This window comes from Eptesicus fuscus, chromosome 16 (genome assembly GCF_027574615.1).
Source record: "Eptesicus fuscus isolate TK198812 chromosome 16, DD_ASM_mEF_20220401, whole genome shotgun sequence".
Taxonomy (NCBI): domain Eukaryota; kingdom Metazoa; phylum Chordata; class Mammalia; order Chiroptera; family Vespertilionidae; genus Eptesicus; species Eptesicus fuscus.
Window position 1 is genome coordinate 517,251 of NC_072488.1, and position 27,814 is coordinate 545,064.

General features: G+C 47.5%; 2 protein-coding genes across 2 annotated transcripts in view; both read right to left on the reverse strand.

Annotated features, from left to right (window-relative positions):
• The window catches only part of MYT1L (myelin transcription factor 1 like), a 258,267-nt gene that overhangs the window by 184,613 nt on the left and 45,840 nt on the right, over positions 1–27,814 (reverse strand). The gene's annotated exons all lie outside the window — the stretch shown is intronic.
• Positions 17,208–27,814, reverse strand: part of EIPR1 (EARP complex and GARP complex interacting protein 1) — a 277,183-nt gene continuing 266,576 nt past the window's right edge. The window contains exon 10 of the mRNA XM_054728333.1: positions 17,208–17,217. The gene's annotated coding sequence lies outside the window, so the exon portion shown is untranslated. The remainder of the gene's footprint in view (positions 17,218–27,814) is intronic.

A 27,814-nucleotide genomic window follows, 5' to 3' on the forward strand; every position in this document is an offset into this window, starting at 1 on the left:
CCTGTAAAGCTTGGTGACGAATTATCTCAAGTTTTAAGTCTCACCACTGCCCTATGTGACCCTTAGCTTCAGACACTACATTTTCTCTCGTCCTCATAAACAGAGGATACTTCCTCACTTTGTCCGCATCATTCTTTCTATTTAAAGATAAACCATTTTTCAGCCCTCATATCAAATCCCACCGTTATCTAGTCAGAGACTTCCCAGATCACTCCAGCCCTGAGGAGATCATTACCTCTGAATTATGGCCCAGGCCACCCTTCAGCCAGTCCTAACGGAGCATGGATCATGCACATCAAAGTTTACATTTCATCTGACATTGCTGGCTGACTCTTCAGTTGTGTCTTATGTTGGCTGCTGCTTCTGTAATTTTTATAAGAGATGGAAGTTTCCTAAGTCAGGGATAGTATCTGTTCATCTTTATGTCACAAGGGGCAAAAAAAGGCAGTCTGACGAATGAATTTTAATAATAACAATAATAATAAGTGCACTGTGAGTTTATCAGCCATACAGAAGATGTTTACTATTCAGTGAATTCCTCATGGTATCCAGCAAGTACTTATGTACTTCTAAGTATTTATTGTCAATTGGAAAAATATAAGCCATTCGTCTTAGTCTGCTCAAGCTGCTATAATAAAATACAACAGGCTGGGTGGCTTATAAACAACAGAAATTTATTCCTCCCAGTTTTGGAGACTGGCAGTTAGACCAGGTGAGGGCCCACTTCTGGCTGCAAATGTCTCACTTGTCCTCAGGCAGTGGGAGGGGTCTCTGTGATAAGGTCACGGATCCCATCCCATCCGAGGGCCCTACCTCTCCCCTCAATACCTTCACCATGGGGGTTGAGATTTCTCATTCGAATACGGGGCCACACATTCAGACCGCAGCACCATTTGTGAAGGATGAGTCTGTGCCCCACACCCCGAGTCAGGAAAGACAAGGACAGAGCGGTGTGGGCCAGTTGTCTGACTTAGGAGTAAGCATGTGCAGCAGAGCGAGCACTCGATGAAGGTGTGGGCACTCATGACAGTATCTCTAACTCCTCTTGATTCTGAGATGCTGCGACTTCAGGGATTGAATTATACTAATTGCTCACTGAACTGCACAAAATTGCAGGGATCCTTGGATAGACAACCAGAACTGGAGCAGCAATCCCCTCTCTTAGAATATATACAAATTACTGTCTATCAAGGGTTGTGACTGTAGAGTGTGACTTAAATATGTTATTAGCTCAACTTAAGCCAGGACCACATGTTCCAACTGGAAAGTTCTAATGCCGAGGGGCACGTCTAGCGACCTTCATTCTGGATGGACCGCTGAATCAAGATGCCAAAGACTGGGAAGGGCCCGCTGGCTCCCTCGACCCCCAGCTCAGCATTTACCAGGAGCTCCCAGGAAGGGCCAGCTGAGCCACATGTTCCTCCGTGTAAGTATAACCTCCAACTAACTGCTTCCCCAAGTGACAGAAAACAACCTTTCCAAGTTACAGGGTTTTCATATAATTATTTCATTTGATCCTCAAGACAATCCTGAGGACAGGGCTAACGGGATATTATTAACTCTGCTTTCAGAGAGAAGGGGGTTTTCAGAAAGGGAATCTCCCCAGCATCACAGAGCCTGGATGAGAACCTGTTTCCTGCCTGAATGTGTGCAGAGCTCCACCCTCTCAGCTGCACCGTGTCCCGTGGAACACACGTCTGGAATGACCTTCGCTGCATCCCTCGTCTGACTTGACTGTACGTGGGGAGCCAAGACCAAGAAGAAGGGCAATCAAGGGCCTGTCTCCAAGGTGGACAGATACACTGCCTGTGGGATGGACGTGGCAAGCTTGGGAAGGACCTTAACTTCAGAACATTAAACCAGTGCCCACACAACCCCCAAACCACTACATTGGAAATCCATTCCTTTGAACATCAGTATTGTAAAGCATTTGTCTTTATAAAGCACAACAGTCTTAGGATACTAATACTTTGTCCCCCCTACCCATTCTCTCTCTCTCTTCCTGTCTCACACACACTTGAACACACACTCATTTTCTATCTCGCATTTCCACAAGGGAGAACACCAGAGTGTAGCAATTATAAGAATTTGGATGTAGGATTTAGGGAGAATTGGAGACTTAAAAGCATGCTTTTGCCCAGATTTATTAAAGCGCAATATTGTGGCACATTAAATACTTTGCAGTAACCAGAGAGGCGTGCTCTGTTCTCCACTTGGCGACTGTCTGCGGTGGAACTCTCCCTGTGCATCATGGGGAAGGAGGAGTGCTTTGGGAATCCCTGTCAACCAAAACACCAGGACAGCACAGCCCAGAACCAGCGCAGCCCAGGGTGGCAGGAACTGAGACGGTAACAAGACCTGTTTAGACTGTTTGGTTAAAACGATTAGAAACAGCCGAAACCGGTTTGGCTCAGTGGCTAGAGCGTCGGTCTGCGGACTGGAAGGTCCCGGGTTTGATTCCAGTCGAGGGCATGTACATTGGTTGCGGGCACATCCCCGGTAGGGGGCGTGCAGGAGGCAGCTGATCGATGTTTCTCTCTCATCGATGTTTCTAGCTCTCTCTCCCTCTCCCTTCCTCTCTGAAATCAATAAAAATATATTTTAAAACAATTAGATGTTTCTCTCTCATCGATGTTTCTAGCTCTCTATCCCTCTCCCTTCCTCTCTGTGAAAAATAAATAAAATATATATTTTTTTAAAAATTTAAAACAATTAGAAACACCCTAGCTGGTTTGGCTCGGTGGATAGAGTGTCAGCCTGCAGACTGAAGGGTCCCGGATTAGGATCTGATCAAGGGCACATGCCTAGGTTGCGGGCTCAATCCCCAGTAGGAGGTGTGCAGGAGGCAGCCGATCAATGATTCTCTCTCATTAATGTTTCTATCTCTCTCTCCCTCTCCCTTCCTCTCTGAAATCAATAAAAATATATTTTAAAACAATTAGAAACTACGCTGAAGGGGAAAAAGGCAGACACTTGAAAAGTGACCTGTTCATTCTTCTATCAACTCATAGGTAAGTCCTTTAGAGAAACACACACACAAACCCGTTTCACTAATTCTCATAGGAAACAAAACGGGAAAAGCATCCAGAGGAGGAAGCTCATTGAATAACGAGGTGAACACGGGAAGCACAGCTCTAAGAGGCCATGCTTCCTCACAGAAGGCAAGCTCACCTGACCCAGCATGCCAAGGTCTGGGCCACGTGGACACCGCATCCAGGGGCCACTCCGTGCACAGCTGCTCTGAGGCTGCGTCTCAAGAGGGCGGGGCAGTGGGAGAGACCAGAGACGGACGCTGCGCAGTGCTGCACAGGCACCTTGCGCCACACTCCCGTCCCTCTTACAACAGCGTCTCTGAGCAGGGGCCCAGGCCACACATCAGGCCACACAGACCATCAGCCCGTTCTCCGCGGTGCTGGTATGGGAATGAGGGTGAGCGCACGCAGCCACAACTGTCTTATCGGACTGCAAGCTGCTGTATCTACCTTGTTTTAATAAGTCTGCGGAAATTCTTGTCTTATACTTTCATGTAATTAGTTGTAAAGTCAATCTGTATAATGAAACCCAATCACAAATGTAGACATTTTGAGTGAGTTTGTATGAAAATGAAAAAAATACATAGCAAAGAAATGACAACCAATTTATACTATCACATATTTAAGACTTCTTTCTGTGGTGAAAAAAATTTGGAAGTGAGCACAGGGAAGTGACCCATCCAAGGCCACACAGCAAGTTCTGGCCCAGATCCCAGCACGGAGGTCCCTTCCACCATTCCCGAGGCTCGTCCCAGTGATGTCTAAACAAAGTGAACCATCAGGAGGTGACGGTCTGCCTGTGTGACGGCAGCAGCAGCGAGAGTGAATGGAGCCGATACAGGCATGCACAGGAGCACCTGCCTGCAACCTGGGACAGTTACAGTATTTATGGGGCCTGCGGGCCCAGGTGAGGCGGGAGCTCCCTCCAGCGCGTGGGAGACGTGGTCCTGGTTCTGCACCACAGGCCTCTGTGATCCTGGATGAATGTCCCACCTCTGTGGGCAGGTCTTTCATGCCTAAGTACCAAGTTCAACTGGAAGACCTTACTATCTGTGATTTAAATGTTTGTTTCAATCGTGAATTCCACTACTTTAGGCATAATGAAATTTAACTGTGACAATTTAAGGTTACACTCAAAATTTTTGTTGTTGTGAATCCGCACCCAAGGATATTTTTCCATTGATTTTTAAGGGGAGTGGAAGGTAGGGGGAGAGACAGATAGAAACATCAATGTGAGAGAGACACATTGATTGGTTGCCTCCCACACACATCCTTCACAGAAAATGAACCTGGGACTTTTAGTCCACTAGCCGACGCTCTACCCACTGAGCCAAACCTGCTAGGGCTACCCACAAATTTTGAGCAATGCACTTTATAGACAAAATACGCTATTTCATCTCACTGCAGAGAAGTCCCTTCATGTTTTATTAGCTTCTAATTTCCCCTTTTGAGAAATAACAAATAAAGACTCTTTTAAAAGGTATTACCTAGACCTGCACTTAATGAACCTAAGTAGCAATTCATAATCACGAAATCCAGTCCTTTTTTGGATTGCAGAGAGAAGGTAAATTGGTTCCAGGCACTAGTCCTTTATGTAAAAGCAAATGTCAAAGGGAAAGCTCTGATATTTGGTCATGGGCTCCCACCTTCTCACAGGCATTTCCTAAATCCATGTTTGATGAGCTTCCCCAACCATCAATCCTGCCAGTTCCCTCCGGAGACGAACAGAGTGTGCTTCATGGAAATGTCACCCGCCAGGGCTGCAATTACTGGCACTGCAGCAATCATGGCACAATGCAGAATGGGTCAAATTCAGGTGAGAAGAGAACCAGCAATCAAGCCGGGGACTCGAGAACAAAGCCATTTGCCGTCAACACAACCATCAGGCCTTAATTACGAGGCAAGTGTGGGGCTGGCTGCTGAAAGGCTGATTATTATACAGCTCAGCTCCAAATCAGCTCCGTATTGATGGACGGAGAGGAGAGGAAGCCAACCTGAGCCCAGTGAAAAGGAACGGGAGGCAACGACAGTGCAGAGGGGCACACTCTAGGGAATAAAAATAACTGCAGAAGGGAGGGAGGGCTAAGTACCTGAGCGCCAGCTAAAAATAAGTCTCCGAAAGTCACACACTCGACTGGTGCGCCCATTGCGCAATTCAACACGAGGGCACTTGCTGGGCCAGAACTGCCCCGTCCGTGAGCCGCTCCTCCTGAAAGCCTCCTTCTTTTCTGAACCACATTCCCCCTAACTGAGCGCACCGAGTGCATTCTTTGTTTTTATTCCTATTATTTTATAGTCAACTTAAGAGCATTCGAAGACAAGTTCTGAGACAAATTTTCCCTTTAATATCATGTGTAATGTTTTTATTTTATATGTATACTAGAGACCCGGTGCACAAAATTTGTGCATGGGGGGGGGGGAAGGGAGGATGTCCCTCAGCCTAGCCTGCACCCTCTCCAATCTGGGACCCCTTGGGGGATGTCCGACTGCCAGTTTAGGCCCAATCCCTGCAGGCCTGATTGATGCCTAACTACTCCCCTGCTGGCCTGATCACCCCCAGCTGCCCTCCCCTGCTGGCCTGGTTAACCACAGCTGCCCTCCCCTGCCATCATGGTTGCCCCCAGCTGCCCTCCCCTGCCATCCTGGTTGCCCCCAACTGCCCTCCCCTGCTGACCTGGTCGCCCCTAACTGCCCTCCCCTGAAGGCCTGGTCCCTCCCAACTGCCCTCCCCTGCCAGCCATCTTGTGACAATGTAGGGGCGGCCATCTTGTGATGACTTGAGGGCATCATGCAAAGGCACGAGGGCCACCTAGGCTTTTATTAGTATAGATACTGTGTTTATATATACATTAAAATATCAAATATCTAGTTCAAAATATCCTCTAGAGACTGGGATATTGACACTTGATTGCAATTCTTAACCATCTTTGAATAAAGTCTACACATTAAAAACAAATGTACTTTTATACTACACACACATATTTCCTCCCTATATTAAAACATCTATATTTATTCATGAACTAAACACAAAAATGCATTTTCCTCAGTACTGAAAACATTTCACTGCAATGTTGATGGCCCCACCACAGAACATGACTCAGAACTGTTTTGTTTCAAGTTCTAAGAAAAGATCCTGCTGCTGGCAGTGGGTCCACCTGGACAGGGACTGAGAGTGCAGGCCTGTCGACCTCTGATGGAGCACGAGCTCACCTTCAAGCAGGCACGCAGGCAGACTGGAGTCACGCACAAGCCCTGCAGCATGCAATGCAGGTTGTTTATTTACAGCCTCACGTTTCCTAATCTATAGACACGCCTAGAAACCAGGCCCTGCGGTGCCGGCAGCCCCGTGCAGTGAGGATGGAAGTCTGAGTCCGCAGCCCGCATGCATCCCTTCTGCAGGTTCTGTCTCCAGGATCTGCCGCTGGCAGATGCTTGTGTTTTCTTAGCTCTTGCTTATGGGAAGTGGCAGGAGTTCAGGAAAATGAGAGAGAAGCTGTCATCCTGCTGATGAGCTGGCCAAACACAAGTGGGTCAAAGCTTCGAGTGATGCCATTTCTGAAATCCATTTCCAAGGCAAAATTAAAATACAAAAGTGTTGTCCTGACACATATGGGCATCTCAATACCCGCGTGTGCTTGGTTACCAAGCCCCAGGACGTGCCATCACTTCACAGAATCTTCTACGCAGATTCTTTTACACCTTCCTCTAAGTGGGCATGTCTACTCCCTGAAACTCCAATGAGGGAAAGGAATTAAGTTACTGCCACCAGCCTCCCAGCAGCATCAACAACAGCTCCCTAACTGGCTTCTCCAACTCCATTCCCTCTCCTCCAATCCGTCCTCCACCAGCACCAAGACAACCTTTCTAACAACCGACTGTGCCCCTCTCCCGCTCAGGAGAGAAGTTTCCTGTCCCACTGGAGGCTTCCAAAACGGCTCACTTTCTCCTACTAACAAGGTGTTGTAAGAAATGACCCTTCCTACCACTCTTTACTCTTGTTACTTACAACGCTCCACCTAGCATTCTCAAGGTAGGGTTCAAGACACACTGAAGGGGTCCTTTAGGCCCCACCAATGAGTTTGTGAGGTTGTCTCTCATCCAACTGGACTATTTTTCTAGGTTTTAGTCAAAACAATTTAATGCAATGTGTTGATTGCAGATGCAGGTGAGAATTTAGCTACTCTATTAAGAAAAGCATTAAAGAGATTTTATAAATGCGAAACAATGTCCTTTTGATAATTTTTCTTTGTTATGGAAAATGTGGTTCTTTTTCATAAATTATATAGTTATAATAACATGTAGTAAGTTTTTTAATTGTATTTTAAAATAAATAATTGTTAAGGAAAGTCTAGTTTTAATTTTTATATGGTAGATGTGAGCCTCATAAACCAAACCAAAGTGAAGGCCTGAGGATATAAAGAGTATAAAGGAGCCTTGGAACCACTGTTCTAACCCATTGATTCTGTGGTTTCTTACACACAGACACACTAAACTCTTTTTTATTTTGCCTCAGGGCCTTTGAACATGCTCTCTCTGCTACCAGAAACACCAATTCCATGCCTAAATGCTACCCTCCCTATGGAAAAGGTTAGGGCCCATTCTCTGTACCAGCCCTGCAATTTTTCCTTTAGTGACGGTTCTTTATTCCCGCTCTTCTCATCCTTACTAATAAAAGGCTAAGTAGTCGTCATGCCCTAACGCGTGATGCCCTCACGCTGTCACAAGATGGCTGCGCACACAGTGGAGGCAGGGTTCCCGTGGCCCCATGCACGTGCCGTGGGGGCAGGGCCTCGGCTCTGGCCTACCTCTTTGGGGCAATCCATTGAGGAGCCCTGGATGGGTGAGCGGGGCCTACCTCTTTGGGGCGATCGATTGTGGGGCTCCCGCACTGAGAGGGCACAGGCCAGACTGGGGGACTCCCCGCCCCTCAACGAGTGCACGAATTTTGTGCACCGGCTTCTGGTGTAGGAATAAAACTCACCAAAGCCCAGGACTTGCCCACCTTGTTCCCTAGCGTCTTTGCAGTTCTGGTGTATGGGAGACAGTGAAAGTACGATACAGGTGCATGGCGAGTGAATGAAATACAGGGCTGTCATAGCCCAGAAGAGATGACACAATAAATGTTGTGAAGCTCCTTTGTACGTATTAAAATATACAGCAGATTCTTATTTGTTCAAGATGTTTAAAGTAAGGTCTTTCTTGGCAACTGAAGGCCATGTCATGAGTGGGATACTTCTGAAAACCCTAAAAGTGGAAGGAATGCTTCTGTCAGTGGTCCAGGAAGGAAGGAGGTGAGAATGAGAGAGCCTAAGAACCTTGCACATCTAGGACCCCTTTTAGGGGGCAGCCTCTAAAAAAGTCAGGTCATAAGAAAGGGTACAACAGGCAGGGCACAGCTGAGTTTGTCAAGTACACACCATCCATTTTTCACTGGGATCAGAGACCCTGGGAGAATGTGAGGCCACCCTGTGATGTGCTCTTTGATCTAACTAACAGCCTAGAGGGATCCCAGCTGAAGGTCCCACAGCAGCCCCCTGCCATTCCGCAGCTGGCAGTCTTGCACTTCTCTGGAGGAAGAGGCCACTGGGTGGAGACAAAGTGCCACCGATGTCAACCTGGCTGGGGGTGAGCTGTGCACCTGCTCCAGTGCAGGGAGAATGGGCCAGGGCCCCACATGTGCTAGAGCCTCAGTAAACAGGTTAAAACTGGCTGCATATAAATAAATAGCAGAAAACGCCGATTATGTAGATACAAAAGATAAAGCCTCACTTGGGCATCTACTTCTGATGCTTCGTCTCAGATTTTCCCCCAAACCTCCACTTGCCATTTCTCATGCTTTCAAGCTGAAAGTGGATGTAGGAAGAGGCTTTAGGATTCATAGGAGCCCAGGTTTCATCAAGTCAACTTTCAGCATCTCCCAAACATGGCCAAGTGCTGGGGCACAGCCTCAGTACAGTCTGTTAATTCAATCCTAAAATATTTATTCAAGTCCTGCTTTGTACCAGACCCCAAGCTTGTTCCTACAGACGCTGTCCCTACCTGCAGGGAAGTCAAGAGCCAGTTATTCCGACTCGTAGGGCGTGTGGATCTGACTCTTTCTACCACTCCTACAAGGTGGGCGCAGCCTGCTCCAGAGCTGGAAGGCTCATCTTCAGACACCATTCCGCTGTGCATCCTGCCACAATGTTCCCACTAGCATCTAATTTCTAAACCGAAGGGCTGGCCTGAATTATTATATATTATACTGTCAATACATTTCAGAGGAAATTAACTCAGAGCGCACACACTTGGGAGTGTGGTCTAGTGGAAGAATGCAATCGAGAATTCAACCCCCGCTGTGCTTTATATAGCAGTTACCGGTAATAGTAAGGAACACTTTCTAGGAAAACGACTAAAAGTCACCATGATGGCCTTTGCTTCTCTTTTCTTCATCCTGGAACCAGTGTCACTTGTTGGTTTTGGCTCTCCTGGATGCACACAGTACAGAGATGTCTGTGGTCACCAGCAGTGGGCAAACCTCGGCATACGCCTATCCTGGTCCAACGGCTGGCTCTGTTCTCAGGCTTTCATCCCCAATGTCTCACTCACTCTCTCTTCTGTCTCCCGGGTCTGAAATGATCCTAGCAGAGCACAGAGCCTGTCCCGGAGTCTCTACAGTTCTCCTCGTGAAGGAAGGTCTGTTTTCCCTATGGGAGCCCCGAGAGCAGGGACAGGTGACCTCTACTGCATTCCAGGATCGGAGCAGAGTCGGAGGTGTGCGCACAGGGGGCTCCTCCCTTGGGGAGCTAAGTGCAGTTGGCTTGAGATTCCTTAGGTCAGGTTTTCAACCAGTCTGTTAACACCACCGTGCCTGGTCACCGCGACAGGTTACACAGTTAGAGCTGCCAGCTCCACACTCAGAAACACACTCCCACTGTCTTCAGGTTCTAGTCAGTGTCTGGATCAGAAGCAAAAAATCATTTTGCCTCTCTGGACTTTGAAGATGAAAGCAACATCTTTGCCAAAAAGATTTCCTAATTAAGAAACATGATTATTGTGCTAAGCAAAATAAGCCTGTCAGAGAAAGACAAATATCACATGATCTCACTTAAATGTGGAATCTAATGAACAAAATAAACTTATAAACAAAATAGGTCTAGAGACATAGAAACATGCAACAGACTGCCAATGCTCAGAAGGAAGGTGGAGGGAGGGAGAGTGATTAACCAAAGAACCTACAGGCACATACGCATAACCCATGGGCACAGACAATCGTGTGGCGAAGGCTTGGGGCGGGGCGGGAGTGGGAAGAAGGGGTCAATGGGGAAAAAAGGGGGGACATCTATAATACTTTCAACAATAAAGAAATGAAAAAACAACAAAAAAGAAATATGAAAACGCGTAACTGTTTGCAAACACTGAAGTCATGCACGTGGGTGTCCGAAAGCCGCTCTCCTCACACTGCTGCCCGGGGCCTGCCTTCTAACTTCATTACATGAGGCAAATGCACAAGGTGTGCTCGCCACAGTCCTATCTGTGATGCTTCGGGACATGCTATCAATCCATACAATGTATAGTCTAATCTCTGGTAACTCCTTATATCTGGCAAGTTCTAAGAAAAGACCAGAGGAAGAACTGAAAATAACTAATCAGAAGTCTGCTGCTGACACATCACAAAATTCTGTGATGGTATCAGCTCTGGAAAGCAAAGCAGGTGGAGCAGATTAACATGAGGATCAGAAAAAGTGAACCCAGGTTGTGGGAGGCCATTTAAGAGATTTGTGGGTGATACTGCACCCTCTGGAGTACATCTGAGCTAGAAGAATTTCTCAGAATATCAAGCAGCCCCAAGTTGCACTTCATAGTTATGACTTAAAGTAGAAGACTTCAGTGCCATCTATGTATAAAATGACTTTTAATAAAAACTCTATTACATGTACAATAGGAATAGGAGACAAAAAGGGAAAGAGGAGCTAAAGCAATATTTGAAAAATTAAGCTAAGAATTTTCCCAAGTGCCCTGGCCAGGTGGTTCAATTGGTTGGAGTGTCAGCCCATGCACCAAAAGGTTTCAGGTTTGATCCCCATGCATACAGGAGGCAAGGGATGTTTCTCTCACATCAATGTTTCTCTCTCTCTCTTTTCCTTCCTCTCTCTCTAAAAATCAATAAAAACACATCCTCAGATGAGGATTAAAAAAAAGAATTTTCCAAAGTGATGAAAGACATCAATGCACAAATTGAAGTACTAAGAATTCCAAATGAGGTAAATAGAAAGAAAAGTACACCAAGGCACTCACTTTAAAACTGCTGGAAACCAAATACTAAGAAAAAAATAAATCTTAAAAATTGTTAGCAAGTACTGACAGCTACTTCTCAAAAATAAATAAATGAATTCAAAAAGACAGTGGAATTCTATGTGAAAAATGCTTAAAGAAAGTAATAACCAATCCTGTGGGGGGAAAAGTCCTTAAAAAATGAACGTAAAGAAAGGATAGTTTCAGAGAAATAAAGTACAAAATAATTTGTCATCAGTATAGCCATATTAAGGAAAATACTAAGGGGTTTTTTAGAAGAAAAGTGACATGATTATATCTCAGAGGTATATGAAGAAACAAAGATCAACCCAAACTATTAATATGTGGATAAATCTAAGTAGTTATTGAATGTATAAAATAACAATAATAATATCTTATAGGACTTAATATATTTATAACAAAATAATTATATTTCACACATATTTATATATGTATTATTTCCCTACAATAACACATAAACTAGGGGTGTACTGATGGAGTTAAAACACTGACAAACACTTTTTGGAAAGTGGGAAAACACTCGATATTAAATTTTAACAACTCAAGAATGCATGCTGTAATTTCAGAGTACCAACAAAGAATAGTTAAAGGAAGTATAACCAACAAGCTAATAGAGGTAAGAAGAAATAATATAAAATGCCAAATCCATGTAAATTTAAGAAGAAAGCCATAGAAGAGGTAGAAAAACAGAAACAATACTAACTGGAGGATGCAGCTCCTTAATAGTTACGTTGAGATATGAGATTACTAAACAGAACCATTAACAGTCAGATTATCAGACTGGACTAAAACAAACCCAAATCCATGCTGCTTTCAAGAGTCACACCTTAAATATAAGGACACAAGAAGGTGGAAAATAAAAGAATGAAGAACATACAACGTAAATGCCAACTGAACCCATTTCCTATAGGATTTTTACAAACACCGACACTTAGGCCTAGTTTTGGCCATCAGGATTACTTACATCTTGGCCAGGCACAGGTACCTGTGTTATTAAGACTGTGCATGGTGGTTCTGGTTAACAGTTATGCTTGAGAAACAGTGATCCGGCTGGAACTCTTTATCTTACTATGAGGAAACTGAGGCCAAGAAAGACAATAACTTATATTCCTACGAGTGGCCCAGTGCACGGATTCGTGCACCTGGAAGGAAAGCGGGAGCCTGCGTGCCCGGGAAGTTCCCATGTCCCTGTGAGCCGCTGGGAAGTCACGTGGGGAGTCAGTCCTCCTCCCTGCAGCTTCCTGAAAACATTTCCAAATGTCCCTTCTGTGGCCAGGGTAGGAATGTATCCTCCTTGCCGGCTGGGAGGTCCCCAGTGAACGCCTTGGGCCATGCGGGCCGTTTTCCACTGCTCAGAGAAGGATAAGAGATGTTCCAAGATGAACAATACAAAGTTGGGGATCTTGGGGGTGAGGGTGCTCTGTTACCCACAACCCCCTGCAGATCTCTCTCTCTTTGACTTTTACCCCAATTGTCAGTCGTCACCTTGTGGCCACTGTTATATTGCTGCCTTCCTCTGTAGCTCCGGAGCAATCGGTCAGGGATGAGATTTGATCTCGATGCCCAAGGCAAAGTTCCAGGGGCCCGGCGGCAGCGATACCAGGCTGGTCCATGCTACAACCATTCTCTGGAGATTGTAACTGTAGGCTTATGGGATACGAGGGATGTAGCAGTGCGCTAAGCAGCAGGTGACTGGGGAGGAGCCCCGAGCTGGGGCTGGGCGCTTCGCTGCTCCCGCTCACTCCAGCCCCGCTGCGCCCACCACTACGGCCTCTGCTCAGTAGCGCTGCGGCTGTGGCAGCAGGAGAGGTTCCCACAGACGCAGTTGTGCTCGCCAACGGTGAGCCTGGCTTCTGGCTGAGCGGTGCTCCCACTGTGGGAGCGCACTGACCACCAGGGGGCAGCTCCTGAGTTGAGCATCTGCCCCCTGGTGGTCAGTGCGCATCATAGCAACTAGTCGACTGGTCATTAGGTTGGAACAGTCGCTTAGGCTTTTATATATATAGGTCAATCACTATTTATTCATTATTTAAGGCACAGCTACTATGAAATAAATTATGAATAAGGTGTATTTCCTTAACTCACAATTTTAAAGACGTTGTCTATACATATATAGAAATAACTATAAAACAAGATAGAAAAGGAAAAGACCTTATAGAAGAGACAATATAAAATAACATTGATTAAAGAAGTGGGACTGGTTATGGAAGGGGTTTAAGATTACTCTTCATGGAATCGGGTTTTTTAAATCTGGATTATAACACATAAGTGGCTTGAGGAAGTCTGGGGAGTGGGAGAAGTACACAATGAGATCTTTGCAAACAGTGTCCTCAGTAACACAGGGAAGTGTGGTCTACTTCTCATGAAATGTTCATCCTTTGTTTTAAAAAGCAAATATGCTTTTTAAAAAATATATTTTATTGATTTTTTTATTTTATTGATTTTTTACAGAGAGGAAGGGAGAGGGATAGAGAGCTAGAAACATCGATGAGAGAGAAACATCGATCAGCTGCCTCCTGCACACCCCCTACTGGGGATGTGCCCGCAACTGGGACCCTTCAGTCTGCAGGCCAACGCTCTATCCACTGAGCCAAACCGGTCAGGGTCAAACATGCTCTTTTATTTGATATTTTTAAATGTCCATTTCCTCAGGTAACAGAGTTCTCAGGAAAACTGTGCCTAAAGGCAGATTGTGGAGCAGAGCTCCAGTTCGGGCCCTTCCCTTCTTTCCGGCCCCCCAGCTGCCCTGCACATGGCCTGCCTGCAGGGCGGGGTGGGCCCAGTCTGAGCAGTGGCTGTGGCAGAGGGAAGGGCAGCCGCCCACAGCAGCTCCTGAACATCTCCACCACAGTCCTCAGTCACTTGCTCAGTCACTAGGTCAATGGAGGACGGGGAAGCCACACGACAGAAAGAGCACAGAACCCAGAGTGACTGTGCAGGGCAGCACTCCCTCTCCCATCCAGGGACTCTGGTGACTGAGTTGGAAATACATGTTCAGTGTATCAAGCTACTGACAGTACAGGGCTGTGTGCTCAGCAGTGAGCCGCCGCTGTCATGAGAATTGGCCTCCATCATGTGTTGGTCTCATTTATTTAGCTCTATTTTCCGACCCACCTGCCCTCCTCTCTCTGAAACACTATTTTCTCCTCCCTCCTGGGAACTGACCAGGGAAGTACATCACTTGCAGGTGTAGTCTTTGCTCAGCTGCCTGAGGAGAAGTCAAAGCACACACATGCTTTCCACTATGCAAATTACCGATTAGAGGCAGCAGCACAGAGGCATTCAGGAGGGACTTCTAAAAATAAATGAAGCTCAGAGTGGTTCCCATTTTTCGTCCACAATTTCATTATCTTTGGGGGCCATTACTCCCCCTACCATGCCCATGTTTATGTAGTAAATGATGGAGGACAGTCTGAGCCTTCTAAGGTCAAATCTTTGCCCTCTACCACAAACGATGCCTCTTCGGAAGAGGAGCCCCTCAAATACCATTAACAACTGAGAAGAGTGGTTGAGTTCTGGTGTGTTCGTAGACTAAGCCTCCAGTACAGGAACCAGGTTTGTGCATGTGACGTGGTGTTCAGTTCCTGCCGGTGGCAGATCAGAATCCCAGGAGCACCGATCTGCTCAAAGTCAGTGCGCTTTGAAGAAGTAAACGGAGCACATTGCTATTCGATCAGTAAGACAGGGCAGGTGCGTACTATGCACGAGTACCCTTACCCTCTAGGAGTGACCTGAAGTGAGCATTTCATACGATACCTGATCCTTGTAATTCCAACTACTGACGTGGAAAAAATAAATCAAAATTCTGGAAACATCTCACTTTGGAACAAAGAGGGTGTGTGGGTGAAATGAATGGTGACGTTGGTGCACACAGAACAGCTGCTGGAGGCCCTTTGTGGGACCAGGTGACCAGCCCATTGCTTCAGGATAGGCTGACATGGCATCTGCACTCCTGATGGGCTGGCACACATTCCAACGCAAAAATGACCTCACCTATTGTTTAACAATATTTTATTTTTGCCATTAATAGTTCCAAAACCATCCTTTGAAGCCCTGTATTTAATGGCACATAGTCATTAAAACAGAAGTAAAAAATAGAGGGTTTTTTTTGAAAGCTAATAGTTAAAAGTAAATATTCTTATAAGTGAAATAGAAAACACTGCATGCTGTGGACACGAGAAAGAAGGCACCTACTGGAGAAACCAAGATGGCGGCATAGGTGAAACACCTAACCTGCAGCCGGGCACAACAATTTCAAAGGCACAACTAGAGGTCAGAACGGACATCGTCCAGAACCACAGGAGAGCTGGCGGACTGAAATGCCCACAGCTGGGGGGAAGGAGAAGGCCACAGGGACAATCGGGGGAGCCGTAAAAGCCTGAGGTATGGAGAAACTGGCGGAGACACGAGCACGCGCGCCTGCGGGGAGGATGGAGCCGGAGAGGAAGGGGCGGCTGACGGCCTGGCCGGCGTTCACTGGCAGGAAGGAGATAAAGGCTCCGGAGTGCGCTAAGCGCCGGCTCCGACTGCACTGAGCGCCAGTTCCGGGCGAAACCCTGGGAAGCCAGGCGCAGGCTGGGGGAATGAATCTGGGCTGTGGGGCGCAGGCACAGAGGAGCGGGGGAAGGCAGAGCTCCAGAGGCGCGCATGGGAAGGGGCGCAAAGGACGGACTGTTGCCTGCGCCACTGAACTGCCCTAGCGGGAAGGAGACATAAGCTCAGGACCGTGCTGAACCCCAGTTCCGACTGCACTGAACCCCAGTTCCGGGCGAAACCCTGGGAAGCCAGGCGCACGCTGGGGGAATGAATTTGGGCTGTGGTGGCGGAGGCACAGAGAAGCGGCGGCTCCAGACGCGCGCACTGGAAGGTGCGCAGAGGACGGACTTTTGCCTGCGCCACTGGGTGGCCCTGCTGGGAAGGAGACAGGGACGCCAGACTGCGCTGAGACCCAGTTCCAACTGCACTGAAACCCAGTTCCAGGCGAGAATCTGGGAGTCCAGATTCATTAGGGGAGGGACTGGACTGTTTGGCAGTGGGCGAAATTCCAGGGTGCGTTTCTCTCAGAGGTGTTTGCAAGGAATACAGAGGGACACAGACACAGGAGCCTCATAGGGCGGGGCTGACAGGAAGCCAAGGTTGTAGGCTCCACCCTGTAGCTCCGCCCCAGCCAAGCTGAGCAGAAGCTTTTTCCTGCTGAGTGCCTCAGGTAGTGGCTGACCCACACTACATTGGAGACCCAGAAACAAGGGCATCTAGTGGTTGGTGGGAGATGACACCAGATTTCAATCACTTGCATAAGGGAGGCATTCTAGAGGCAGACTCAGTGAGCGCCAAGGCATTGCTGCATCAAGACCCGGCCCACAAACATGTCTCCTGCACAGCAACTCTTCCTATATGGACAAAGAGGGTCCTCACGGCCAATTGGCCTGGAGGACAATTCCTCCCAGTGACACCAACAACAATCAAGACTTAACTGTACAAAGGAGGACCAAGATGGAGACATAGGGCGGCAGCCTGATCGTTGCCTACCACAACAATATTGAGACTACGACGGGAGAGCAGAGCAGACACCAGCCAGAAAGACCGGGGGGCTGGCTGAGCAGATGCTCTACAACTAGAATAAAAGAGAGGGGTACGCAGAATGATGCTGATGCCGGTGACCCAAAGTCCACACTTTAAGAACTATGGCTCAGGCGACACAATGGTGGCCTGGAACGTGCTCGGCGCAGTTCCCCCGGCGGTCTCCGGCTGAGGGGACGGCTCCACTCGCTGCCGAGCACGGACAGACGAGCCCCTGGGAGACATGGGGTGGGAGACTCCGTGCTTGCTGAGCTCCGAGTCCTTCAAGAATCTCAATGCCCCGAAGTGGCCAGGTGCGCACGCTCAGCGACTGGCCACCGTTGCAGACCCAAGGGCCGACGCAGCGACACCGGACCAGCCCACCGCCGGGCACCGGGCACACCGGAGCCTTGCCGAGCCCGCCGCCCAACGAGTTCTGCGGCAGCCGCCCTGGAGCTCTGAGAAAATGACCGAAGGAATTGCTGAGAGGGAACTGACCAACAGGAATTGGGATCAAGAAGACGAAACCCCGCTGAGACCCGAGTCCAGGCGAGCCTGCGAGCCTCTGGGCTCAGATGTGGTCACACGCCTCTGGGTCTAGGTGAGGCCTCACGCCCCTGGGTCCAGGTGAAGCTGGACTCCGGGTTCGGGTGAGGCCATGTGCCCCTGGGTCAGGGCGAATCTGAACCCTGGGTCCGGGTGAGGCCGTGGGCCCCTGGATCCGGGTAAGGCTGGGTCCCGAGTACGGGTGAGGCCGTGAGCCCCTGGATCCGGGTGAGACCACGCGACCAGGGGTCTGAGAGAGGTAACGCGCCCCTGGGTCCGGGTGGCTTCGTGCACCTAGGTCCAGGTGAGGCCACGTGCCCCTGGGTCTGAGAGAGGCCACACACCCCTAGGTCCGGGCGAGACCATGTGTCCCTGGATCCGGGTGAGGCCTCGTGCACCTAGGCCCGGGTGGGGCCGCGTGCCCCTGGGTCTGGGGGAGGCCAGGCGTCCCTGGGTCCGGGTGAGACCATGTGTCCCTGGATCCGGGTGAGGCCTCGTGCACCTAGGCCCGGGTGAGGCCACGTGCCCCTGGGTCTGGGGGAGGCCAGGCATCCCTGGGTCCGGGTGAGACCGTGTGTCCCTGGATCCGGGTGAGGCCTCGTGCGCCTAGGCCTGGGTTAGACCACGTACCCCTGGGTATGGGGGAGGCCAGGCGTCCCTGGGTCCGGGTGAGACCGTGTGTCCCTGGATCCGGGTGAGACCTCGTGCACCTAGGCATGGGTGAGGTCACGTGCCCCAGGGTCTGAGAGGCCAAGCGTCCCTGGGTCCGGGTGAGACCATGTGTCCCTGGATCCGGGTGAGGCCGCGTGCACCTAGACCCGGGTGAGCCCACGTGGCCCTGGGTCTGGGAGAGGCCAAGCATCCCTGGGTCCGGGTGCGACCATGTGTCCCTGGAGTCGGAGAAGGGCTCGTGCACCTAGGCCCGGGTGAGGCCACGTGCCCCTGGGTCTGGGAGAGGCCAAGCGTCCCTGGGTCCGGGTGAGACCATGTGTCCCTGGATCCGGGTGAGGCCTCGTGCACCTAGGCCCGGGTGAGCCCAAGTGGCCCTGGGTCTGGAAGAGGCCAAGCGTCCCTGGGTCCGGGTGAGACCATGTGTCCCTGGATCCGGGTGAGGCCTCGTGCACCTAGGCCCGGGTGAGCCCAAGTGGCCCTGGGTCTGGGAGAGGCCAAGCGTCCCTGGGTCCGGGTGAGACCATGTGTCCCTGGATCCGGGTGAGGCCTCGTGCACCTAGGCCCGGGTGAGCCCAAGTGGCCCTGGGTCTGGGAGAGGCCAAGCGTCCCTGGGTCCGGGTGAGACCATGTGTCCCAGGATCCGGGTGAGGCCTCGTGCACCTAGGCCCGGGTGAGCCCAAGTGGCCCTGGGTCTGGGAGAGGCCAAGCATCCCTGGGTCCGGGTGAGACCATGTGTCCCTGGATCCGGGTGAGGCCTCGTGCACCTGGGCCCGGGTGAGCCCAAGTGGCCCTGGGTCTGGGAGAGGCCAAGCATCCCTGGGTCCGGGTGAGACCATGTGTCCCAGGATCCGGGTGAGGCCTCGTGCACCTAGGCCCGGGTGAGCCCAAGTGGCCCTGGGTCTGGGAGAGGCCAAGCGTCCCTGGGTCCGGGTGAGACCATGTGTCCCTGGATCCGGGTGAGGCCTCGTGCACCTAGGCCCTGGTGAGCCCAAGTGGCCCTGGGTCTGGGAGAGGCCAAGCATCCCTGGGTCCGGGTGAGACCATGTGTCCCTGGATTCGGGTGAGGCCTCGTGCACCTAGGCCCGGGTGAGGCCACGTGCCCCTGGGTCTGGGAGAGGCCAAGCGTCCCTGGGTCCGGATGAGACCATGCGTCCCTGGACCCGGATGAGGCCTCGTGCACCTAGGCCCGGGTGAGCCCAAGTGGCCCTGGGTCTGGGAGAGGCCAAGCGTCCCTGGGTCCGGGTGAGACCATGTGTCCCTGGATCCGGGTGAGGCCTCGTACACCTAGGCCCGGGTGAGCCCAAGTGGCCCTGGGTCTGGGAGAGGCCAAGCGTCCCTGGGTCCGGGTGAGACCATGTGTCCCTGGATCCGGGTGAGGCCTCGTACACCTAGGCCCGGGTGAGCCCAAGTGGCCCTGGGTCTGGGAGAGGCCAAGCGTCCCTGGGTCCGGGAGAGACCATGTGTCCCTGGAACCAGGTGAGGCCTTGTGCAACTAAGCCCGGGTGAGGCCATGTGCCCCTGGGTCTGGGAGAGGCCAAGCGTCCCTGGGTACGGGTGAAGCCAGATCCTGGGTCCGGGTGAGGCCGTGCGCCCCTGGATCTATCCGGGTGAGGCTGGGTCCCAGGCCCGGGTGAGACCACGCGCCCCTTGGGTATGGGTGAGGCCATGTGCCCCTTAGTCCGGGTGACGCCGTGCCCCTGGGTTCGGCCGAGACCAAACCTGAGGGAGTCGGACCTCCATTACCACCATTTGTCCACCATCCAGAGCTGAGGGGTCAGTGCTGACATGTACACATAAGGAACTACTGGACATTGAAATTGGGTCTCAAAAGAACTGTTGGTCCAGGGGGAAGCTCGCTACAGATTGATTCATTTGCCTGTCAGCATAACTATTATTGCTCGTCTCACATTCAGTTCTTATTAGTATATATCTAATGACATATGATCTCGCTCATCTAGGGGAAATGATGAACAACATAGACTGAGGAACAAGAACAGAACCAGAAGCAAGGAGGCATCGATCGGACTATCGGGCCTCAGAGGGAGGATAGGGGAGGGTAGGGGGAGGGTGGGGGGAGGGGGAGAGTTCAACCAAAGGACCTGTATGCATGCATATAAGCCTATCCAACGGTTAAGTTCAACAGGGGATTGGGGCATGCGTGGGGAGAGGGGTGGGATGGGAATGGGGGGATGAGGACAAATATGTGACACCTTAATCAATAAAGAAATTAAAAAAAAAAAAAAAGAAGGCACCTACTAAGAAGGGGTCCTAGTGGCTAACCGGGCTCAACTTTTAAAAGCAGAGCCTAGCAGCCATTTCTCTAAGGGGCTCTCATGCAAACTGCACTGCAGGGAGAAAGAAGCCTGCACGGAACTGCCCGCCTGCACTGTCCTGGCCACCTGAGCCAGCCCTCGTAAAGCAGTTCCTGGAATTCTATTTCAACCAATAGGACTGAGGCTTTCCCCTTCCAATCAGGGCTGTGCAGCTCCAACTAATCAGAGCAGCTCCATTCTAACGAATCGGAAAAGTGTCTTTGGACCAATCAAAGTGGGAGGATTTTGAGTCCTCATTTGCATGAGGACAGACCAATCATGGACCAGGGGTGGAGACTTACATCTACATAAGTCATCTCCCCTTTGGCTCTGAAAGCACACTTTCCCTTTCCACCAGAGACTTTGCTTCCTCAGTTGGAGCTAAAACACTGCCGACATCTCCCTGGAGCACAGCAGACCAGCGCAGTGCAAACAGATGGGCAAAGAGCAGAGCAGAGCCGTTTAGCTGGAGAGGGGCCTTGCCCTGGGGCCACCTCACAGCCATGCTGTTTTCACAGCCATGCTGTGTCACAATTGAGCTGTTCTGCACTGAATAAAGTTTTCTTCTTCACTGAACCCTAAAGTGGGGATTCCTGTTGGTGTTGAATTAGTGCCAACAGCAACCGGTTAACAATATGATAATTGTTTTTCTCATCTTTAAATTGTATCTTATTTGTTTCTTACTGTGGGCAACTTAAGCAATATTAACCTGCTCTCTTCTTTTATTCTAGTAGATACAGGTTATTAACGTTCCCTAAATTCCATCATGTCTCTGTGTGTGTGTGTGTTTTTTGTGGTTTTTTTAAAAAGAGGGGGAAACTGTGAATGTTGCATATAACAATGCGAGTGATACACTGAAGGGAGAATCCAAACTGGATGATACTTGTTCTCAGATTTCTAGATTATCTGCTTAGGCCGGATCTATGTTAAGAATCTCTCCCATTCTGCCCACCGCCACTGAAGTGCCGTAGCTCAGGTCTTCATGGGCTCTGGAGTCCAGGCCGCTAGTGCTGCCTCATTTAGGAACTACTCTCCTTGGTGTCTCTGGGGCTACCTTTCTAAAGCACATTTATCACGATGCATCTCCCTGCCTCCTCTTCACCTGTAGGTTCATGTCCCAAGTCCTCAGATGGTCAACCAAGGCCCTTTGATGTGATTCTTGCCTACACTTCCGATGTCACCTACTGATTTTATCCTCCATTCGCACCTAATGTTTTACCTTATGACAACAGCAAAGTCTTTATAATTCCAAAACATACTGAACTGTGTCACATCTTCCTGCCTGTGAACATCTGTTTTCACTTTTAACCTGGTTCTTTTCTAGCTATTCACCCAATGAAATCTTGGACATGCTTAAAACTCTAGCTCTTTTGGAAGTTCTTTAGTAAGACTTCCATGACACTGGAGAGAAAATGTAATCTGGTTGGCACTTAGTCCACCTTTTCACACCATACCGAATTTATTTACATGCCTGTCTCCCACCTGGGCTATAAGCAACCAAACGGCAGGACCGTCTCACGAATCTTTCTGTCCTCGTCAATGTCTGCAACATTGCAGGGTCTCAAAAATCAAGTTCAAACGAGGTGACACAGTAACAGAAAGAGTATAAAGTCACTTAGTTCATCCTTCTATGCAGACAAAATGCAATGCTTCCTCTCTGAAATGCATCTTTCATAAAGCCGCTGAAATCAATTCAGTCAATGCTCACGGTTTGCAGGTTCTCTTTCTGTGGATTTGACTCCTTGCTAAACTTTACCTCTAACCCCAAATTCTATACTCATCATGCTTTCTGTCATTCGTGGATATGCACAGAGCAGCAAAACATCCAAGTCTCCGGAGGTTTAACAGGCGACACTCTGCCTTCTTGCCTCAGCTCTCAGGCTGTAAACATGTCCTTTCCACAGTCTAGTTAGTGCCACATTTTCCACATTTCTGTGCTTTTTGTTGGTGATTTCTCTGTTTAAAATGTCCCCAAGCATAGTACTGAAGGACTGTCTAGTGCCCCTAAGTGTAAGCAGCTGTGGAAAATGCATGTGTTAGAAAAGCCTCATCCAGGCACAAGTTTTAGTTGCTCTTGGCAGTGAACTCAATGTTAATGAATCAACAACATGTATTAAGTAAGGTGTCTTTGAACAGAAAACAAAAAACAAGGTTATACATTGATTGCTTGATGAAAATGTGACCAGAAGCTCACAGGAACCCAACCCTATATTTCCCTTAGGAACAGTGGATCACAATTTACTGAGGGTTCAGGGTGACTTTATTAAAAAAACAATTATGATTAATGAGAACTGTCTGTATTACATATAATCTCTCTCTCTCTCTCTCTCTCTCTCTCACACACACACACACACACACACACACACACACACACGGCACAAACTTATAACCGAATCCACTGATGAGAGGAGAGCTTACATCTCTTTGCCCACCTCTGTCCGTCCATTGTCAAGGAGAAGGACATCCTGAAACGTCTCACTAGGTTGGCAGGCTGAGCTAGGCCAGGTTTGCGCTTTGCTGATCTTGTGTAGTGCAATATACTGTTTAGTATAAAGTCTCAACACCTCTTTTAAGTACACCACCAACTAGCCAATTACATGAATGCTGTTCTTCTGAGTGACAGAATAGAGCATGGCTTTGTCTGTTCTGCTCAGCACTAAGCCTAGAGCAGTAAAGGGTAAACTCTATAAAGCGGTGATGACAATTACTGTAGACACTAGAATGAGAATATTTTTTGGTCACAGATTCTCTCAGGATCTGATGAAAACTATGGGCTTCCTCCTCTAAAACACAAATGCAGAGACTTACAATTTTACACAAATTTTCTGAAAGACCATACACTGCCTGAGGCACATTCATATACCCAGAAAATACCTTACTACCATATTAAGAACCAGCTTGATCGAGAGTCAGGTTGAAGCACTGGCCCTGCCCTTCTCCAGTCCTGTCCCTGCCTATAATTCTCTCTCACTTTATGCTCCCCGCTGACCACCCTGACAGGAAGGCTGGATTGACCCATCCCATGCCTCACTTACTCAGCCAACCTCCCATCTATTAGGATTTAACCAGTGTCACTGTCCAAGTATGTTGAAGTGACTCTAGGCACTGTAAGTTGAGGGAGTAACAGAGTTATCACTAACCCAAACAAGGCTTTCTCCATATGCCTCATATTAAAACCCACCATTCTCTCGTGGAGGAAGGAAAAATGAGTGAGAGCAGCATCCTGCAGCCACATGACCTTGGTCTGATTGAATTCAAGGTCTGCACTTGCTACAAATGTGAGCCCAGACCTGTAACATATGCTTAAAGAATAAAGGTTCCTGATGAAAGACAGGTGTGATGGCACTTGGTCTGCAGACCTCTGGTGAGGATGATATGAGATAATGCACCCAAATGCCTATCACAGTCCAGGCATATGGCAGGCCTCACATTTGTCAGTGCTCTACCCCCGAGCAGGTGATGTTGTGTCTATAGTGTCTGCACTAGGTTTTCTAAACTTTATTGATTAGGCATTCCTTCAGTAAAAATATACATGTATTTTTAAAAGTGAATGATACACACACACACCATTATGTACTGACACATTATAATAACTATGGAATACACACATTAATAAAAATTAAATTTAAAATTACTTATTAAATCTATAAATATTACCAATATTTTTTCTTCTAAAATGTGTTAAGAATGTTTATAAAGTGAGAGAAATATCTTCAAATATAACTTATTATTTTCTAAAATCTTATTTGACACTTTCTGATAGAGCAATTTCAAGCTCTATTTCTTAGTTCAATTTATATTGATACTTGCTTTTAAGACCTGTCATAGTTGAAAAGATGCCTCTCAAAGAAGCATTCATCTAAAATAGAAGAAGAATAACTTCCATACTGGCTAGTGTAACTAAATCATGACACTTTTCAATTATTTCTACAGGCTATGCCAAGATTTTAATTGAAATTCAGCTAATAAATAATCATTTATCCAAAAATGCCCTAGTTGCTCTTGCAAACCATTAAGAAGGTGTTAAATATATGTTTTAAACAAATGAATTAAAAACCCACTAAAAATATTTATGTTGACAGTCTTTAAAATTGTACAAATTTTGTTTCCACATTTTTATGTGGATAAATCTGTGAATTTTTAATAGGTTTCAAATATCATTTACAGAAAAATTCAGGAATCACATAACAATGACAACATTCCTGAGCATCCATTTTCAAAAGTTCTCTCTGTAGTACAAATTCCTTTTAAAAGAGATTCTCACTAATTGTTATAACATCACCTTTACCTTCAAGTAAAATTAAATTTATTTTTCCAAAAGTATCTGCTAATACCATACTTCTTTAGCCACTATCCTCATCCACAAATAACACAAGCATGTATCCTTTTGTAAACAATTTAGCTCATCTTTAAGGCTGACCACCTTTTTAGAAGCTTGCTATAAAACAAGCAGACATCTTTGTAGTACAAACGATTTTCACAGCAGTGTCCCATTTCACCACAAAGTATTAAAATGTTGCAAAATAACTTATAAATCCATTTCCTGAGGCCCTCAGAAACTGCAATACGGAGCAGAATGCCCAAAGCCAACAGATGCGCGAGGTTCCCGACTTCAAGCCCCTGCAGTGCTGACTGCTCCTTCAGCCGCAGCACAGCAGGATGACCGGCTGACATCCGGTGATGTCATTGTGCGTGACATCCGCAAAGGGTGAGGGTGTTTACACGTTTTGTACTAAGAACATTTCATAGGGTTATTTTAATATAAATAAGTTCAAATCTTACACCCAATACCTTGCGCATCATCAGAAATACGGGCATTCTACTTGGGACACCGAGGTCCCAGATTCCCATGTCAGTGTTCAAACTCCCCCAAGATGTGCTTCCTGGCCCAATCCGTTATTTATCTTTTCCTTCTCACTTTTAACTTCCCCACCATCTATAATTAGTCGTAATGATTAAAATTTCTCTAGTATATGTACTGTACTTTCATGGTTGAAATAATTGTTATGCAAAGGTCATAAAATTTTAAAAAGCAAAGTTCTTGATGTTGGCCACCAAACAGCTGCTATTCCACTCATCTCCCAAAGTTCTCAGTTCCACCACCCTGCATTCTAGACTTGGATGAAGTTATTCGGTGCTCTGTGCTAAGGCCCACTACAAATAAACTAAAAAAGAAAACAAATCCACATTATCATCTCAATAATTGCAGAAAAGTCATGTGACAATATCCAACATGCTTTTCTATTAAGACACGTATAGACCGGGAATAAAAGGCAATTTCTTCAACCTGGTAAAGAGTATCTGCACAAAATCTATAACTTAACATAATCCTAAAATCAGGTACAAGGCACAATTCCTCCATTACCACTTCTAATTCACATTAGACTGGACATTTTACAGTGCAATAGGCAAGGGAAAAAAGGCATACAGATTGATAAAGGAAGAGAAAAACTGTCTATTTGTGGATATGATTGTATATGTCAAAAATTGATAGAATCCACAAAAACGATACTAGAATAAGTGAGTTTAGTAAGGTTGCAGAATATATTTTAATACTAAAAACAATTTTAATTCTCTATACTATCAATGAACACTCAGAAGTTGAAATTAAAATGTAACTATTACAGCATCAAAAATGTTAAATACCTAGGTAGAAACTTGACAATGATGTTCAGGACCAATACGTTAAAAAAATTAAAAAACCTTTTCTAGAGAAATTAAAGAGGATCTACATATCATGCTTGTGGTTCAGAAAATTCAATATTTTTTAATTTGGCAATTCTTCCCAAACTGTTCTAGAGTTACATTTCAATGCAATCTCAAATCAAATCCTAGCCATTATTTTCTAAAGAAACTGACAAGTTGATTCTGAAATGCACAGGAAAATGAAAAGGACCTAGGTTAGCCAAAGCAACTTTGCAAAAGTACAAAGTTAGAGAATTCACACGAATTGGTATCAATACTTATTAAAGAACTCTAGTAATCAATGCAGGTGGCACCGGCATAGAGACAGACACAGCGCCAGGGCTAACGTGAGCATAGTGTGATATAGTCCAGTATGTTTGCTATGTGATGTTATTGTAAAAGGACTTTCTGAAAATGATGCATCTAAACATGCTATTGGAAAGAAAAAAAAGTAATGAATGGGGACAAGTTACTTAAAGGAAACAGGCTAGTTTGAGTTCATAAATAAACTTCCAATGAATATTCTATCAATCTGTATGTGTACTAAATCTTCAGATTTCATTATAAGGAAACATTCTATGAAGAGTGTCTCCCTCCTTGCCTGTCTGAGAGTCTATTGCACTCTCCCTTATTTAAAAACTAGTGACCCTGTGCATGGATTCATGCACATTGAATTAATGAGAAGGTGGCTGATGAAGAAGGACTGGGTGAGATGGGCTGGAGACGCCCTGGGGCCAACCTCCCTCAGTCCCTCCCCAGCGTCTGCGGAGTGAGCAGGGTCCCTCCGGAAGGTGGGGTCCCTCAGCCTGGCCTGCGGGGATCAGGCTAAAATCAGCTCTCCAACATCCCCCGAGAGGTCCCGGAGTGCGAGAGGGCACTCTGCAAAGTTGCTGTTGTACAGGGTGTGGAACACAAACGTAAGTGTGCAGTAACCAGATTCGGGACTGATAGTGCCCCAGCAACAACATAACCCACGGCCGAAGGTGGACTCGCCCCCAGAGAGGAAGCAGACTCCCTCCCCCTCCTCTCTGGTTTCGGGGTGCATCACCTGAGAACTGCTGCTGCCAAGTCACTGCAGCTCAGCAGCTCCTGCACCGTCTGCCCCCTGTTGGTCAGTGTGCGCCATAGCGACTGGTCAGACAGGTGGAGGGACACATAGCATATTAGCCTTTTATATATATAGATAGAAGGGAATAATAGCAACAGATGACAGCCCTGAAAAGGAGTCCAGCTGAGATTTTCAAATGAACAGCAAAGGACAGAGGTTGTTAGGATCAGTGTCAACTATGAAACATTAATATCCCTGAAGAGATGGGGAAAAGAATTAGGTAATATGACACTACTCCTTCCTAATTTTAAATGTATATAGGTGAAATGGAAAAGAATTAAAGCAGCTTGAGTCTCATCCTGTTCCTGCCACATCTACTTTTCCATTAGGAAAATAAATCAGGGTATTTTTGAAATCCTAGAGAAAGGTCTTAGACCATGGCTGGTTTCATGGGTTCCTGACTGAGTAGTCACACAAGACTCATGCTTAGAAGGGCCCAACATCTGGTTTAAGGTTCTTCTGTTGCCATCCTGAAATTCTTAAAGATGTCCAAACAAGAGGCCCTGCATTTTCATTTTGCACTGGGCCCCACAAATTATACAGCTGGTCCTGTCTCAGGCAATCATCTTTATCAAGGATACCTTTTTGTGATATAGTTAAAAGAT